This window comes from Ornithorhynchus anatinus, chromosome 7 (genome assembly GCF_004115215.2).
Source record: "Ornithorhynchus anatinus isolate Pmale09 chromosome 7, mOrnAna1.pri.v4, whole genome shotgun sequence".
Lineage (NCBI taxonomy): Eukaryota > Metazoa > Chordata > Mammalia > Monotremata > Ornithorhynchidae > Ornithorhynchus > Ornithorhynchus anatinus.
Window position 1 is genome coordinate 40347902 of NC_041734.1, and position 15963 is coordinate 40363864.

Consider the following 15963-nt stretch of genomic DNA (forward strand, 5'->3'; position numbering starts at 1 on the left):
AAGAGCAGGGGCTTGGGAGTCAGAAGCCGTGGTTTCTAATCTCGGCTCCACCGCCCATCGGCTGTGCGACTTCAGGCAAGTCACTTAACTTCTCTGGGCCTCAGTTACCTCGTCGGTCAAATGGGGATTGAGACTGAGCCACGCGTGATACAACCTGACTGCCTTGTATCTACCCCAGGCCTTAGAACGGTGCTTGGCACATATAGTAAGTGCTTAACAAACACCATCTTTATTCAAGCGCATAGTATAATAATAATATTATTGGTATTTGTTAAGCGCTTACTACGTGCAGAACACTGTTCTAAGCGCTGGGGGAGATACAGGGTCATCGGGTCGTCCCACGGGAGGCTCACAGTTAATCCCCATTCTCCAGATGAGCTAACTGAGGCCCAGAGAAGCGAAGTGACTCGCCCACAGTCGCACAGCTGACAAGTGGCAGAGCCGGCAGTCGAACCCGTGACCTCTGACTCCGAAGCCCAGGCTCTTTCCACTGAGCCACGTAGCATAGTGCTCTGCACACGGTAAGCGCTCAATTAACACGACTGAACGAATGAAAAGTCCACTGGCTCTGCGCCTGGGATTTTGAGTCAACGGAAAAGGCATTATGTATGGCTTCATGCTGGTGCTCAGTCACCGTAAAAGTAGCTCATTCACAGGATTCACTCTCCACTCTGTCTCCCTCTTTCCTTCTCAATCCCCTCTCTCCCTTCCCGGGTATTCCTCAGTCATAAACTTTCTTCCCCTCCCCTCCCTTTGTTCCTTCCAAAGACCGAAAACATTACTTCCCTGACCCACGATTTTGCTGGAGGATACGGAGGAACTCTGGATCTCCCCAAAAGCAGGCAGAGGAACTGTCCATTCACCTCCCACCCGCTTTTTCTTTCATTCACCTCCCCTCAGCTAAGCCCCCTTTTCCCCCTGCTCCTCCCCCTCTCCCTTCCCCTCCCCTCAGCACTGTGCTCGTCCGCTCATTTGTCTATATTTTTTTTTATCACCCTATCAATTTCGTTAATGAGCTGTACATCACCTCGATTCTGTTTATGGTTATTGTTTTAATGAGATGTCCATCCCCTCGATTCTATTTATTGCTATTGTTTTTGTCCGTCCGCCTCCCCCGATTAGACCGTGAGCCCGTCAGTGGGCAGGGACTGTCCCTATCTGTTGCCGATCTGTACATTCCAAGCGCTTAGCACGGCGCTCTGTACATAGCAAGCGCCCAGTAAATACTACTGAATGATTGCACTTACTATACTTCCAGCACCGTTCTAAACACTGGAGTAGATACAAGTGAATCGGGCTGGATACGGTCCCTGTCTCGCATTGGGCTCACAGTCTAAGTAGGAGAGAGAACAGGTGCTGAACCCCATTCTGCAGATGAGGAAACTGAGGCACAGAGAAGTTAAGTGACTTTACCCCAGGGCAAGTGACGGAGTCAGCATCACAACTCAGGTCCTCCGTGTGCCAAGACTGTGCTCTTTCCACGACGCGATGCCTCTTCTCGCCCGTTCCTTCTACGGAGACCAAAGACTCCCCCGCCATTCTTCCTCTGGGATGGCGAGGTGTAGGGCAGGGAGGGACGGGGAGGGGTGGGAAGGTGGGAGTTAAAGGAAGAGGATTAGAGCGACCTCAGAACAGGCCGTGGGGCACTGCCATAGGCTCTCCAGACTGTAAACGAACCGTGGGGCAGGGAATGTGTTTTTTATATTGTTATATTGTACTCTCCCCAGCCCCCTTCCGGGATCGCATCTAGAGAGTTTCCAGTCCTCTACCAGTCTCGGCTGTGGGAGGGAGAGTCAAGCAGAGGCCCTGCCCGTTCCATTCCTAGCTTGGGCGGTGGCTAGCGCGTGGAAGGCCCTCCGCTACAAGTCAAAACTCACCCGCGCTGGGCAACAGTGGCCCGGAAGAGAGTTGAGGGCGGAGACTCAAGCTTACGGCGCGGAAGAAAGCAGTGGTAAACCACTTCATTTCACCAAGGAACAATTGCAGATGGTATTTCTGGGAGAGATGTGTCCACAGAGTCATTATGGGTAGCAGACGACTCCGCGGCGTAAGACGAGACTCTCCCAAGCGCTTAGTACAGTGCTCTGCACATAGTAAGTGCTCAATAAATACAATTGACTGGGCAGGATTTTAGCCTCAACAAATCTCCTCTAGCTTGCAGCCAGAGCGACGCCAACAGTCACTAGAGAGGACATCCTAATTTCATTAGGATGGTTTTCAGGTAACAATAGTATCTGTTAAGCTCTGAGTATGTGTCCAGCATTGTGCTAAGCACGGGGACGGGAAGCAGCGTGGCTCAGCGGAAAGAGCCCGAGCTTGGGAGTCAGAGGTCATGGGTTCGAATCAAGTCCGCCGCTTGTCGGCTGTGTGACCGTGGGCAAGTGGCTTAACTTCTCTGGGCCTAAGTTCTCTCATCTGTAAAATGGGGATTAACTGTGAGCCTCACGTGGGACAACTTGATTACCCTGTATCTCCCTCAGCGCTTAGAACAGTGCTCTGCACATAGTAAGCGCCTAACAAATACCAGCATTGTTATTACAAGATATTCAGGTTGCACACAGTCCCTGACCCACATGGTGCTCACAGTAAATCAGAGGATGATGAAGAACAGATTGTAAGGCTAGAAAGAAGGAGCCCGCAAAATCGATGCGATAAAATGCACAAAAAAGGAATACAGTAAGTGAGCTTCCCTGTCACGCATATCTAATTGTTCTCTGGGTTCAAAGATTATATTTCAGATGGTGAACTTTATCCGGGTAAGGTAATCTCGCCAGAAAGATTGATCTCCAACAGACAACCCTTTCCACCATCTGCACAAGGGCTTTTTGCAACACTTGGCCCTGTTTCTGTTTTGTTTTCCGGTCTCTGTCAAGCACTGTCTTTAACACCATTTTAGGCACTGGGTAGGCACGAGTCCATTAGGTCAGGCACAATCCCTGTCTCACACGGGGCTCACAGTATAAGTAAAGGGGGAAACCAGATAATCCCCAATTTACAGTTGAGGAGACTGAGGCACAGAGAAGTTAAATGACTTGCTCAGGCAAACACAGCCGACGAGTGACGGAGCTAGGATTAGAACCCAAGTCCTCTGACCCCCAGGCCCGTGCTCCGTCCACTAGAGCTTCTCAGAACGGTTTTCTTTCTCATAATTGTTCGGATGTCTCCGCTTGGGAAAAGTTACTGTTCGCCGTGGTCGTAGGCCAACAGAGCACTGCTGCGCTACACAATCGTGTCCACAAAAGAAAGGCGAAGAAAAGCTTTTAAGTCCTTGATTTTTGAGTTAATTCTTATAGTAGGTTTCTCCTGGCTACTACACAAAGCCAGATAGCATAAAAGACTTTATTAATAAAACTACAGAGCTTTAGAAACTTTATTCTTTAATCCAAGAGAAGCCTTATCTAGCCCCAATAAGCACAAGTGATTAAACCTATTGAGATAACGCCGTCATGTGCACGGAGTAAAGGCAGAGTAAGGAGTCAAGTGGTATTAGCCGGTAGCGCGCACACTGTCTGGTACAGTGCCATAAATCAATGAGTATCTGGTATTTTTTATGGCATTTGTTAAGCGTTTACTACCTGCCAAACAACGTACTAAGCCCTGGGGTAGTTTCAAGCTAGTCACGTTGAAAACGGTCCACGTCCCGCTTGGGACTCCCGGTCTTCATCCCCGTTTTTCAGATGAATTAACTGAGGCACAGAGAAGTGAAGTAACTTGCCCAAAGTCACGGAGTAGAAAAGCGGCAGAGTCGGGATTAGAACCCAGGCTCTTCTGCCTCCCAGACCTAAGCTCTATCCATTAGGCCGTGCTGCTAAATGACGATGTTCCAGATTGCACCGGCTTTAATAATTCCGTCCCTCCCTCTCCATCTTTCTCCCTTCCTCCGAACTGTGGCCGGAATCTTGGAAGGGGAACATCCCAGTTTCGTCCACAATAACCACCTGAGGTTTTAAACCCATTTTTCCAGGAGCTGGAGAGTGAAATTTTGCCACTTCCAATAAGCAATCTGGGATGGAGGCAATATTAAGAGACTTTATAAATCAATATAATATCCAGCCCCAGCACAGGGGAATTTTCAATGCCGTAGTTTTCTTTTTAAAGCCAGATTCTTAAATGAGGTCAACTGGGGCTCGCCAGAATCTACTGAGAAAAGTACAGATTAAGTGAAGGTTTTTAAACCTCCCGTTCTACGTGGAGAGGGGGAAGGAGGGTTAGTGGGAAGCGTTCAGGGGAGGAGGTATCTAAGGAGCAGACACAATTCAGCGGTTACTCAACCGAGAGTACCCGTGAGCCAGGCATTTTGGGGTAGATCTAAACCAACGTTGCTGGTCAGCAACAATTCTCCCCAGAATGGCCCTTAGAGAATCCTGGAAAAAGGTGTTTTTGCAGGAGATATTTCCCAAGAAAGTCTTGCTTTTAGTACCATGGCAACCAGCCAGTAATAGCATCCGAGTGTCACCCTGGAAGACGCGGCCTGTCAGCTTGACTGTTCATTCGGAGCGACAACTTAATCCACGCATTTCTGCCTTGGTGTCAAAATGAAACCAAGATGGGGCGATCTGTACCCTGTCCTGTGTTGAAAAACGCTGAGGCCACGGGGAAGGTCATCACCTTTTCGGGAACTGAAAGCGGGAAAGTAGGAGAAGCAATGCGACCTAGTGGAACGAGCACGAGTCTAGGCATCAGAAGACCTGGATTCTAATCCTAGCTCTGCCAGTTGCTTGCTGCGTGACCTTGGGCAAGCCACCTAACCTCTCTGTGCCTCGGTTTCCTTAACTGTACAATGGGGAATCGGAACCCGTTCTCCCTCCTATTTAGACCGTGAGCCCCATGGGGGACAGCGAGTGTGAACGAACCTACCCCAGCACTTAGAACAGTGTCTGTTACCTAGTAAGCACTTAAGAAATACCATGAAAAACAGAGAAAAGACTTCTCATGGGGGCGGATAATGGATCTCGTATGATTAAGGGAGGGACAAAATGGAAGAGACAGAGGTAATTGCCTTACCCAGAGAGGTTAGGAACAAACCCAGCCTGAAAGTTCTGTTCCCCACATGACCTAATGACGAGAGCACGGGCTTGTCAGCGAGGACATGAGCCCTAAGCCCGGCTCTGCCCTATGTCCTCTGGGTGACCTTGGGCAAGTCACTGAACCTCTCCGTGCCTCGGTTCCCTCATCTGCAAAATGGGGGATTAAGACAGTGAGCCCCACATGGGACAACCCGATCACCTCGTATCTACCCCAGCGCTTAGAAGAGCGCGTGGCACAGAGTAAATGCTTAACAAACACCATCATCGTTATTATTTTGATTGTCACTGCCACTGAAACAGAGAGCCGGGAATTCTGCGAATCATCGCTTTATTTCAAGTGATCGGCCAGGGATCAACACCTCAGCCTTTGTGGGGCGGAGAGTCAAATTAGTGACAAGCGGTGCATTAGAAACTGGCATTCTTAAGTCCCCAAATGATCGTAGACCGCTTAGGGTGCTCTTAAAAGAATCCAAAATCTGGTATTCAATGGGGAGGATTCTGTAAAATGTTTCCACCACTTCCTGGTGGCCACAGAAAAGATATAGGAGATTGTGAGCTTACCGTGGGCAGGGAATGTATCTACCGACTCTGTTATATTGATATATTGTACTCTCCCAAGTGTCTAGTCCAGTGCACACAGTAAGTGCTCCGTAAATATGATTGATCGATTAAGTTGTCCCCAGTGTTGTTTTTAGAAAGCGGGACTAGGTCTTTTAAATTTTTTATCTTCAGAGCAAATAACTGTGGCACCTATTGACCCGTAAGCCTAGGCTATTAGCTGGTCCGGGCACATGACCAGAAACGGGGACTTACGATGTTCAGCTCCTTGTGACCGCTAGGAACGGTGATCCATTCCAATCCTCGCAACAGTGATAGCGTTCTCTAACAGTGATGTTGGTCTCTGTTAAGCGCTTACTATGTGCCGAGCACTGTTCTAAGCGCTGGGGGAGATGACAGGGTCATCGGGTTCTCCCACGCGAGGCTCACAGTCAATCCCCCTTTTACAGATGAGGGAAGTGAGGCACAGAGAAGTGAAATGACTTGCCCACAGTCACTCGGCTGACAAATGGCAGGGCGGGGATTCGAACCCATGACCTCTGACTCCCAAGCCCGGGCTCTTCCCACTGAGCCACGCCGCTTCTCCTGTGGTTGAGAAGGTGGACGTTCCCAAAAGCGAACCCTCTCCCTCTGACAGAATGGGGATAAAGTTAATTTACAGTGAAGAGGGGAGGAGGCGACCGTAATACTTGCCCCACCTCATCATTTTCCATTAATTCCAGCGGCGTCAGATCTTGCGCAGATCGAGGGGAAGAACACAAGGGTCTTTATGTCGCTATTTTTTCCGCTGTAGTTTCAATCGCTAAGACCTCAGTGAACTAACTGTTGCAGGAATTTAGGTCTCCTTGTGTCCCCAGGCGGGGGGGGGGGGGGGCGGGGTGTCTCTGTGTTATTAAAACCGGGGACAACGTGAGTATCCGATTCAGATATTCCAGAGGAGAGAGTTTCGGGAAATTCAGATTTAAGGAGATTTAATTTGTGATCAGAGTAGGGTGGACATCTGTCCTGTTTTATGCCAGACAGTTCAGCTTTCATCGATTCCATCCTTTGCCCAGAGCTGTCACACCACCAGACACCTCCATGTCCCATATTAGAATTTTTAAACGTTCAGCTTCCCTCCCCCTTGGCTCCTAACTCCAGTAGCTCAGAAAAGGCACGTTTAAAGGGAACCGGGCTGGGTATGCCCGATCTCTGGGGCAAAATTAAGGGGGCAGGGGTCTTCCCATTCAGTTACGGTACAGGGGCAGTCAAGTGTCACCAGTAGCCACCCTATCACAATCCCAATCCATACGTAATTTCTGTGGAACCGACAGCTTTGGGTCTCTCTCCTTTCTACCTGCCCATCTGAACATGGTTGAAAAGGCTTCTCAGCAGGGAAATGAGGCAGAAAACACGGGATATGTTCAGATGGGCATATCCCGTGTATTCTGCCTCATTTCCCCGCTGAGAACCCTTTTCCTGGTGATAATCATGGTGATATTTGTTAAGAGCTTACTCTGTACCAGGCGCTGTACTAAACACTGGGTTAGACGCAAGCAAATCTCGACAATTAAGGCTGCTCTGAACCTCTATCTCCCGCTCTGGCTTCAGACCTCACCTGCTCAGTTAACATCCTCCACCCTCCCTCCCTCGTCCTGCACACGTACAACCCGGGTGCCCAGCGGCGGGACGCGGAGGAACACCACACACCGACGACGTGACGATCATCACCGGCTTAGCTAGCGCTTTCTCAAGAAGAATTACATTCTAAGACTGAAGCAAACTTCAGAAACCAAGTCATAGTTTTATGGCTTAAAGCGGAACCCAGCCATCGAACAAGAGAACACCCGAAAAGCGGCAATAATCCCCGGAAGGTTAAAGTGAACTACAAAATCCAGCACCTCCACTACGCTGGACACCGAAGGTTTTCACCAGGGAGACAAAGGAGCAGCCCGAGGAAGATTCAAAGTTGATGATGATGACGATATTGACGGCATCCCTTGAGCACTTACTGTGTGCCGAGCACCGTTCTGAGCTCTGGGGTAGATACGAGGTAATCAGGTCGACTCAGAGTTTGAATCCCCATTTTACAGATGAGGTAACTGAGGCGCAGAGCAGTTAAGCGGCTTGCCCAAGGTCACACAGCAGACGAGAGAGAGGCGGAGCCGGGATCAGAACCCACGTCCTCTGACTCCCAAGCCCGGACTTTTCCCACTTAGCTATGCTCCAGCCACGGGAGACCCTCTCGGTGTTGAGTTTCTTATTGAGAGGAAGCCAGCAAGAAGTGGAACCATAAGAGCAGGTGGAATAAATCAATCGGTGGTATTTACTGAGCATCTACTGTGTGCAGAGCACTGCGTTAAGTGCTCGAGAGAGTACAGTAAAACGGAGTTGGCAACGGCGCTCCCCGCCCACGACGAGCTGACGGTCTAGAGGGGGATTCGATCAAGCAATCAGTCAGTCCTATTTATTGAGCACTTCCGGGGCGCAGAGCACTGTACTAAGCGCGACTGTGAGCTCCCTTTAGACGGGGAGCTCACGTGGGCGGGGAAAGACAAAGTCACTGTTTATTGTTGTATTGTACTTTCCCAAGCGCTTGCCCCCAGATTCCTCTAGAGCAATGTGATTCAACCACACGGGTACTTACGTAGGGGTTCTAACCCGGTTCTGCCACTTAATGATAACAATAATAATGATAATGGTGGTATTTGTTAAGCGCTTACTATGTGCAGAGCACTGTCCTAAGCACTGGGGTAGATACAGGGGAATCAGGTTGTCCCACAGGAGGCTCACAGTCTTAATCCCCATTTTACAGATGAGGGAACTGAGGCCCAGACAAGTGAAGCGACTTGCCCAAGGTCACCCAGTTGACAAGTGACAGAGCCGGGATTCATTCCATAGCATTTATTGAGCGCTTCCTATGTGCAGAGCACTGTACTAAGCGCTTGGAATGGACAAATGGGTAACAGACAGAGACGGTCCCTGCCCTCCGACGGGCTCACGGTCTGATCGGGGGAGACGGACGGACGAGGACGATGGCGATAAATAGAATCGAGGGGATGAACGTCTCCATAAAACAATAGCAAATAAATAGAATCAAGGCGACGTACATTTCATTAACAAAATTCGAACCCATAATAATAATAATAATAATGATGTTGGTATCTGTTAAGCGCTTACTACGTGCCGAGCACCGTTCTAAGCGCTGGGGTAGACGCAGGGGAATCAGGTTGTCCCACGTGGGGCTCCCGGTCTTAATCCCCATTTTCCAGATGAGGGAACTGAGGCCCAGAGAAGTGGAGTGACTCGCCCACAGTCACGCAGCCGACGAGTGGCAGAGCCGGGATTCGAACCCATGACCTCTGACTCCCAAGCCCGGGCTCTTGCCACTGAGCCACGCTGCACTTGTCTGCTTCTCTGCCTCAGTTCCCTCATCTGCAAAATGAGGATTCAATACCTACTTAGACTGTGAGCCCCATGTGGGACCTGATTATCTTGTATCTACCCCACTATTTGTTAATTGTTAATTACCACTATTCTTATTATTGTTATCATTATTATTTCCCAGACCACCCCCCAGAGGCTCTGGCCATTAGCTCTCTGTTGGCTGGAAAACCAGCCCATGTCATCAGAATAATCTTCCTTAGTTTCCTGTGTTCCATTAAAATGAGTAGTGAAAACATGAATTATGAGAGAAGTGAGAAGCGGCCTGGCCTGATGGAAAGAGCGTAGACCTGGGAGTCAGAGGGCCTGGGTTCGAATCCTGGTTCCAGCATTTGTCTGCTGCCTGACCTTGGGCAAGTCACTTCACTTCTCTGCGCCTCAGTTTCCTCCTCTGTAAAATGGGGATCGACACCGCGAACCCCACGCGGGACAGGGACTGTGTCCAACCCGATTTGCTTGTACCCCCACCCCCCCAGCCCTTAGAAAGGTGCCTGGCGCACAGTAAGCCCTCGACAAACGCCATTATTATCGTTACTACTATTGATAATAATAACGTTGGCATTCGTTAAGCGCTCACTATGTGCCGAGCACCGTTCTAAGCGCTGGGGTAGACACAGGGGGATCAGGTTGCCCCACGTGGGGCTCACAGTCTTCATCCCCATTTTACAGTCGAGGGCACTGAGGCCCAGAGCAGTGAAGCGACTCGCCCACGGTCACACAGCTGACAGGTGGCAGAGCCGGCAATCGAACCCATGACCCGTGCCCCCGAAGCCCGCGCTCTTTCCACTGAGCCGCGCTGCTTCTCAAAAATGAGCCCTCTTCCCATACCGGGAGTGGAACCCGGGCCGCCTGGGTGAAAACCGGGAATCCCGACCGCTATTATTTAACCCCAGCACCGAGAGCAGTGCTTGGAACATAGTAAGTGCTTAAGAGATGTCATGGAAAAAAATGAGTTTATTCCTAATACCAAATGCAATTTTGCCCTAATTGTGTATGTTAAGGGATTTGCTCTCACAAGAACCCAGCTGTAGCCTCTTCCCAAACCCTCCCCAGCAGGAGGAAAGTATCTTAGTTCAAGAGCGGGGAGGAGAACTTATTCCCCAGCACTTCATTTAGCTAGCTAAGGGTCAAATTAAAGTTTCATCTAGGCCTCTTAAACCGGTCTGCCCTCTCAGGCTCCTTTAAAGTTCCAAAGATTTCTCAAAACCCACGGAGAGGTGAAATGGGGGTGGGTGGCGGAGGGAGGAGGGGGTCTGGAAAAAAACCCAGCTCTGTCTCACCTTTCAGAAAGCTCAGCAAATCACAGTGGGAAATGAGCTTCTTCCTGCAGCAGAAGCTGAATCTGAGCTAACCAGGTCAAGTTCTCCGGGCACGGAGAACCCGTGAGCCTTCCACAGACAAAGAAAATCATCGTCGCGGTATTTCATTCATTCATTCATTCAACCAGCGGTATTTATTGAGCGCTTCCTATGGGCAGAGCGCCGTACTAAGCGTTTGGCCTGGAGAACCCGTGAGTCTTCCACAGGTGAGAAAGAAAATCATCGTCGTGGTATTCCATTCATTCATTCAAGGGTATTTAGTGAGCGCTCGCTATGGGCAGAGCACTGTACTAAGCGCTTGGAATGAACAAGTCGGCAACAGATAGAGACGATCCCTGCCCAGTGACGGGCTCACGGTCTAATCGGGGGAGACGGACGGGCGAAAACAAGACAGCATCATCACGATAAATAGAAACAGGGGGGTGGACACCTCATCGGCAAAATAAATAGGGTAATAAAAATGAATACAAATGAGCACACTGCTGAGGGGAGGGGATGAGGAGCCATTTGCTAAGCGCTTACTATGTGCCAGCCACTGTACCGAGTGCTGGGGTAGATACAGAATAATCAAGTCTCCCGTGGGGATCGCAGTCTACGTGGAGGGAGAACGGGGATTCCCCATTCTGCAGATGAGGGAACCGAGGCACGGGAAGGTGAAGTGATCTGCCCGAGGCCAAAGCAGATAAGCAGATTAGAGAAGCAGCGCGGCTCAGTGGAAAGAGCCCGGGCTTGGGAGGCAGAGGTCATGGATTCGAATCCCGGTTCCGCCACTTCTCCGTTGTGTGACTGTGGGCAAGTCACTTCTCCGGGCCTCAGTTCCCTCGTCTGTAAAATGGGGATTAAAACTGTGAACCTCATGTGCGGCGGCCTGATTTCTCTGTATCTCCCCCAGCGCTTAGTACGGTGCTCTGCACATAGTGAGCGCTTCGCCGACACCAACGTCAGATATGTGTCAGAGCTGGGATTAGGCCCAAGTCTTCCGACTCGGGGACCCGTGCTCTTTCCACTGAGCCACACTGCTTCCCACAAAGAAAATGGGGCTGAAGCTCCTCTTCTGCAAGATAACAGTTTCTGAGCGATTTCTGATCTGACCCGCGGAATAAAGTCCTTTTCTCCACAGCCTTTGGACCAGCAACTGCCTGGCCCGTCGTCTTCTCGGCCGGTCTGTTTGGACCGTTCAATATCACCCGATTCTCTCATCAGCTTTTCAATATCCAGGATTCTCAACAGGTCTAGATCCCGAGGGTCTGGCAGGCGCGGGGAGCGGGGGTTGTCGGCCAGGGCCACTTTCTTCAGGATGCACCTTTTCCCAACCCATAGTCTTCTCAAAAGGGAACCGTTTTTGGAGGGTGAACTGAAATGTTTCCAAAATAAAAGGGGTACAGCTTCCGGTGCTTTGCACACGGTAAGCACTTGATACCATCATTATTACGTTGTATTATGGTAGAATATAACGGTATATTACCATCATTATCACGTTATAGCGTACATTCCTAGGAGAGAGAAGGGAAGATGCTCATCTCCCTCTACTCCCTCCGCCCCCCCCCCCCCTCCACCTCTCCGCAGCTCAACCCTCTTTTCCCCCCGGTCTCCCTCCGCCCCTCCCCCTCTCCCTTCCCGTCCCCTCGGCACCGTACCCGTCCGCTCGACCGTCTGTATTCTCGTCACCCTATTCATTCTGTTAACGAGCCGTCCGTCGCCTCCGTTCTATTTAGCCGCCATCGTTTTCCCGAGACGTTCCTCCCCTCGACTCCCTTCAGCGCCATCGTTCTCGTCCGTCCGTCTCCCCCGATGGGACCGCGGGCCCGTCCGACGGCGGGGCCCGTCTCTACCCGTGGCCGACCCGTTCGTTCCGAGCGCTTAGTCCGGTGCTGTGCACGTAGTGAGCGCTCAATAAATACTATTGAATGAATGAATGCATCTTATTCACCCATCTGCTAAAGGGATTCTTTTAGGAGGGAAAAGCTATTGTTTTAGGAGGGAAAATACCTTTCCAGTGACAATCTTTCACAGCACTATCACATATTTTGGGGAAATGTCTGATGATCTCAGGCAAGTCACTTCTCTGCCTCAGTTACCTCATCTGTAAAACGGGGATTAAGACCGCGAGTCCCACGTGGGACAGGAACTGTGTCCAAACCAACTTTCTTATATCTACCCCGGCGCTTAGTACAGTGCCTGGCTCATAGTGAGCGCTTAACAAGTACCATAAAAAGAAAAAAGACAAGGTATTTCATCGTCCACATTGCATGGTTTAGGATAAACGCTCAATTTATGATGAGACCAAAGGGGAAAACCCTGGAATCTTCTCGGGGAGCTCACGTTCACATTCTCCCTCGATTGGATGGACGGGCAGGAGCTGTGGCGAGCCGCAATCAGGGGACCCTCTGCCTCTCGAGCAACCCCACCTCCCTGCCTCATCCCACTGCTCCGGACCGCCCTAATAATAATAATAACGTTGGTATTCGTTAAGCGCTTCCTATGTGCGGAGCACCGTTCTAAGCGCTGGGGTGGACACAGGGGAATCAGGTCGTCCCACGTGGGGCTCACAGTCTTCATCGCCCTTTTCCAGACGAGGTCACCGAGGCCCAGAGAAGTGAAGCGACTCGCCCACGGTCCCACCGCTGACAGGTGGCAGAGCCGGGATTGGAACCCGTGACCTCTGACTCCCAAGCCCGGGCTCTTTCCACTGAGCCACGCTGCCTGGCTCTCGGCCGGGCAGTGAGAACGGTGGGCCCTGCCACAATTTAAGCCCTGACTAGAGGCTTGGGGATAATCGGGGAAAATTAACTAGACACAACCCCCCACGCTCGGAGTTCAAAAACTAAAGTTCACCAGTATACTCATTCAATAGTATTTATTTATCGAGCGCTTACTATGTGCAGAGCAGTGTACTAAGCGCTCGGAACGAACAAGTCGGCAACGGATAGAGACGGTCCCCGCCGTCGGACGGGCTCGCGGTCCGATCGGGGGGAGACGGACGGACGGGAACGGTGGCGGTGAATGGAGTCGAGGGGAAGGACGTCTCGTAAGGACGATGGCGACTAAAAACAACGGCAACTACGGTTTAGACGCCTGCCTTCTTGTTAAACGTTCAGCGTTCTACTTGAGAAACAAATTCTGTCTGGAGGCGGCCCTCAGGGCAACATATGAGCCCGTTCTTCCAATTCCGTAAATGGGAGGATTAAGACTCCCTCCCCCACACCCTCTTCCCCTGCTTAGAGAAGCAGCGTGGCTCAGCGGAAAGAGCCCGGGCTTGGGAGTCAGAGGTCCCGGGTTCTAATCCCGGCTCCGCCACCTGTCAGCTGGGTGACGGTGGGCAAGCCACTTCACTTCTCGGTGCCTCAGTCCCCTCATCTGGAAAATGGGATGAAGACTGTGAGCCCCACGTGGGACAACCTGATCACCCTGTATCTCCCCCAGCGCTTAGAACGGCTCTCGGCACATAGTAAGCGCTTAACAAATGCCAACATTATTAATCCCAGCTCCGCCACCTGTCGGCTGTGTGACGGTGGGCAAGTCACTTGACTTCTCGGTGCCTCAGTCCCCTCATCTGGAAAATGGGGATTAAAACTGGGAGCCCCACATGGGACCACCCGATTACCTTGTATCTACCCCGGCGCTCAGAACGGTGCTCGGCACATAGTGGGCGCTTAACAAATACCAACACCCAGCAAACCCCAGAGATTATGCAGGTTCATTTCAAATCCCCCTCGCTCCTGGAGGGGGACGAGGTCTTGGAATCCCTTTGCAATCTAGCCTCGGGGCTGGGACCGCACCTCTTACCCCTCCCTCCCCTCCTGAGGAGAAATGATAATAATAACGCTGGTATTTGTTAAGCGCTGACTATGTGCGGAGCGCTGTTCTAAGCGCTGGGGTGGACACAGGGGAATCAAGTCGTCCCACGTGGGGCTCACAGTCTTAATTCCCGTTTTACAGATGAGGTCACTGAGGCCCAGAGAAGTGAAGTGACCCGCCCACAGTCCCACGGCTGCCAAGTGGCAGAGCCGGGATTCGAACCCATGATCTCTGACTCCAAAGCCCGGGCTCCTTCCGCTGAGCCACGCTGCTTCTCTATAAGGCACCTCCTGTTCCACCTCTATTTTATCCGGTAGTTTGAAAAACTCTCCGCTGTCACAAATTCCTTATTTACGATAACGTCTGTCTCCTGGCCTAGACCGAAAGCCCGTTACGGGCAGACAGCAGATCTGCTAATTCTCTCGCCTCGGACTCTCCCAAGAGTTGAATATTTCGCCCCGCGTGACTGTCAGCCCGTCAAACGGCAGGGACCGTCTCTATCTGTCGCTGACTTGTTCATTCCAAGCGCTCAGTACAGCGCTCTGCACATAGTAAGCGCTCAATAAATACTATCGAATGAATAGGTGCTCAATTAATACCGCCGATCGATTTGTTTTCCACACCGAGTGAGCTGGGGGGTTCACGGACCGCAGGGAGAAATTACGGGACACCGGCCTTTCGACTCCTCAGCGCTGGTTCGGTTATCAAGGGCAGGATGTTGAGTGCGGGTGAAGAGTCCTGCGTCTTCAAAAGACCCTTTGTGCGCGCGATTAGCTCAGAGGAAAACTGCAGTGATTCGTTGCAATCCCTCTGTAGTAAAATATTCGTGAAAAAAGAATATGATTTATGCGTGTGACCGCAGGGAATAGATTTCCCAAAACAGTTGTTCTCTTCTACTCTCTCCGTAACGAAGAATGGGATCTCAGTGGGAGCGGTCGGAGTCCTGAGATTTCCCGGGAGGAGTGATGAACTCTGGGTGAGAGAATTCAGCGCTCTATTCAACCCCGGGCTTTCGAAATTGGGTTACGTAGGATTGCTTTCTCCCAGACGGGATGGAAGTGAGTTAAGTCTTCCTCAAACTATTAAATCATCTCTAAAGACCGTCTTGCCTTACAGTATCTTCAAAAGGCCTTGACCCTCCGGACCGTCCTCCGTCTACGACGTGCCTTCTTCCCGCTGATTTTGACTTACGGCCCTGTTACATTTCAAACTCTCGAAAATAAATTGCGGCTTGTAGTTCTGGCTGAAAAGCGGCGGGCCAAAGTGCGAAATGACGTAGCTTTTTTTTTTTTTAAGTGAGGAAATCTGCTGCCAACGCGAGGGAATCTACGGTAGAATAGAGCATTGAGCTAACATCATCATGATAATGATGATGATGGCATTTGTTAAGCGCTTACTATGTGCCAAGCACTGTTCTAAGCGCCGGGGTGGTACAAGGAAGCAGCGCAGCTCGGTGGAAAGAGCCCGGGCTTGGGAGTCAGAGGTCACGGGTTCTAATTCCTCCCCCGATTAGGCCGTAAGCCCGTCAGTGGGCAGGGACTGTCTCTATCTGTTGCCGGATCGTACATTCCGAGCGCTCTGCACATAGTGAGCGCTCAGTAGATACTATTGAATGAATGAATGAATAATTCCGCCTCTTCCATTGAGCAGCTGCGTGACTTTGGGCAAATCACTTAACTTCTCTGGGCCTCCGTCGCCTCACCTGGAAAACGGACATTAAGAATGTGAGCCCCACGTGGGACAGCCTGATTACCTCGTATCTACCCAGCGCTCAGAACAGTGCTGGCACATAGTAAGTGCTTAACAAACACCAGAATTATTATTACAGGGCATTCAGG

The 15963-nt window shown here is 50.9% G+C and overlaps 1 non-coding gene across 1 annotated transcript; it reads left to right on the plus strand.

Annotated features, from left to right (window-relative positions):
• The first annotated feature begins 1728 nt into the window (after positions 1–1728).
• On the plus strand, positions 1729–1867 carry LOC114813544. The gene has a single exon (XR_003761261.1). It is a non-coding gene; the product is annotated as a small nucleolar RNA SNORA7 (small nucleolar RNA).
• The last annotated feature ends 14096 nt before the right edge of the window (positions 1868–15963 follow it).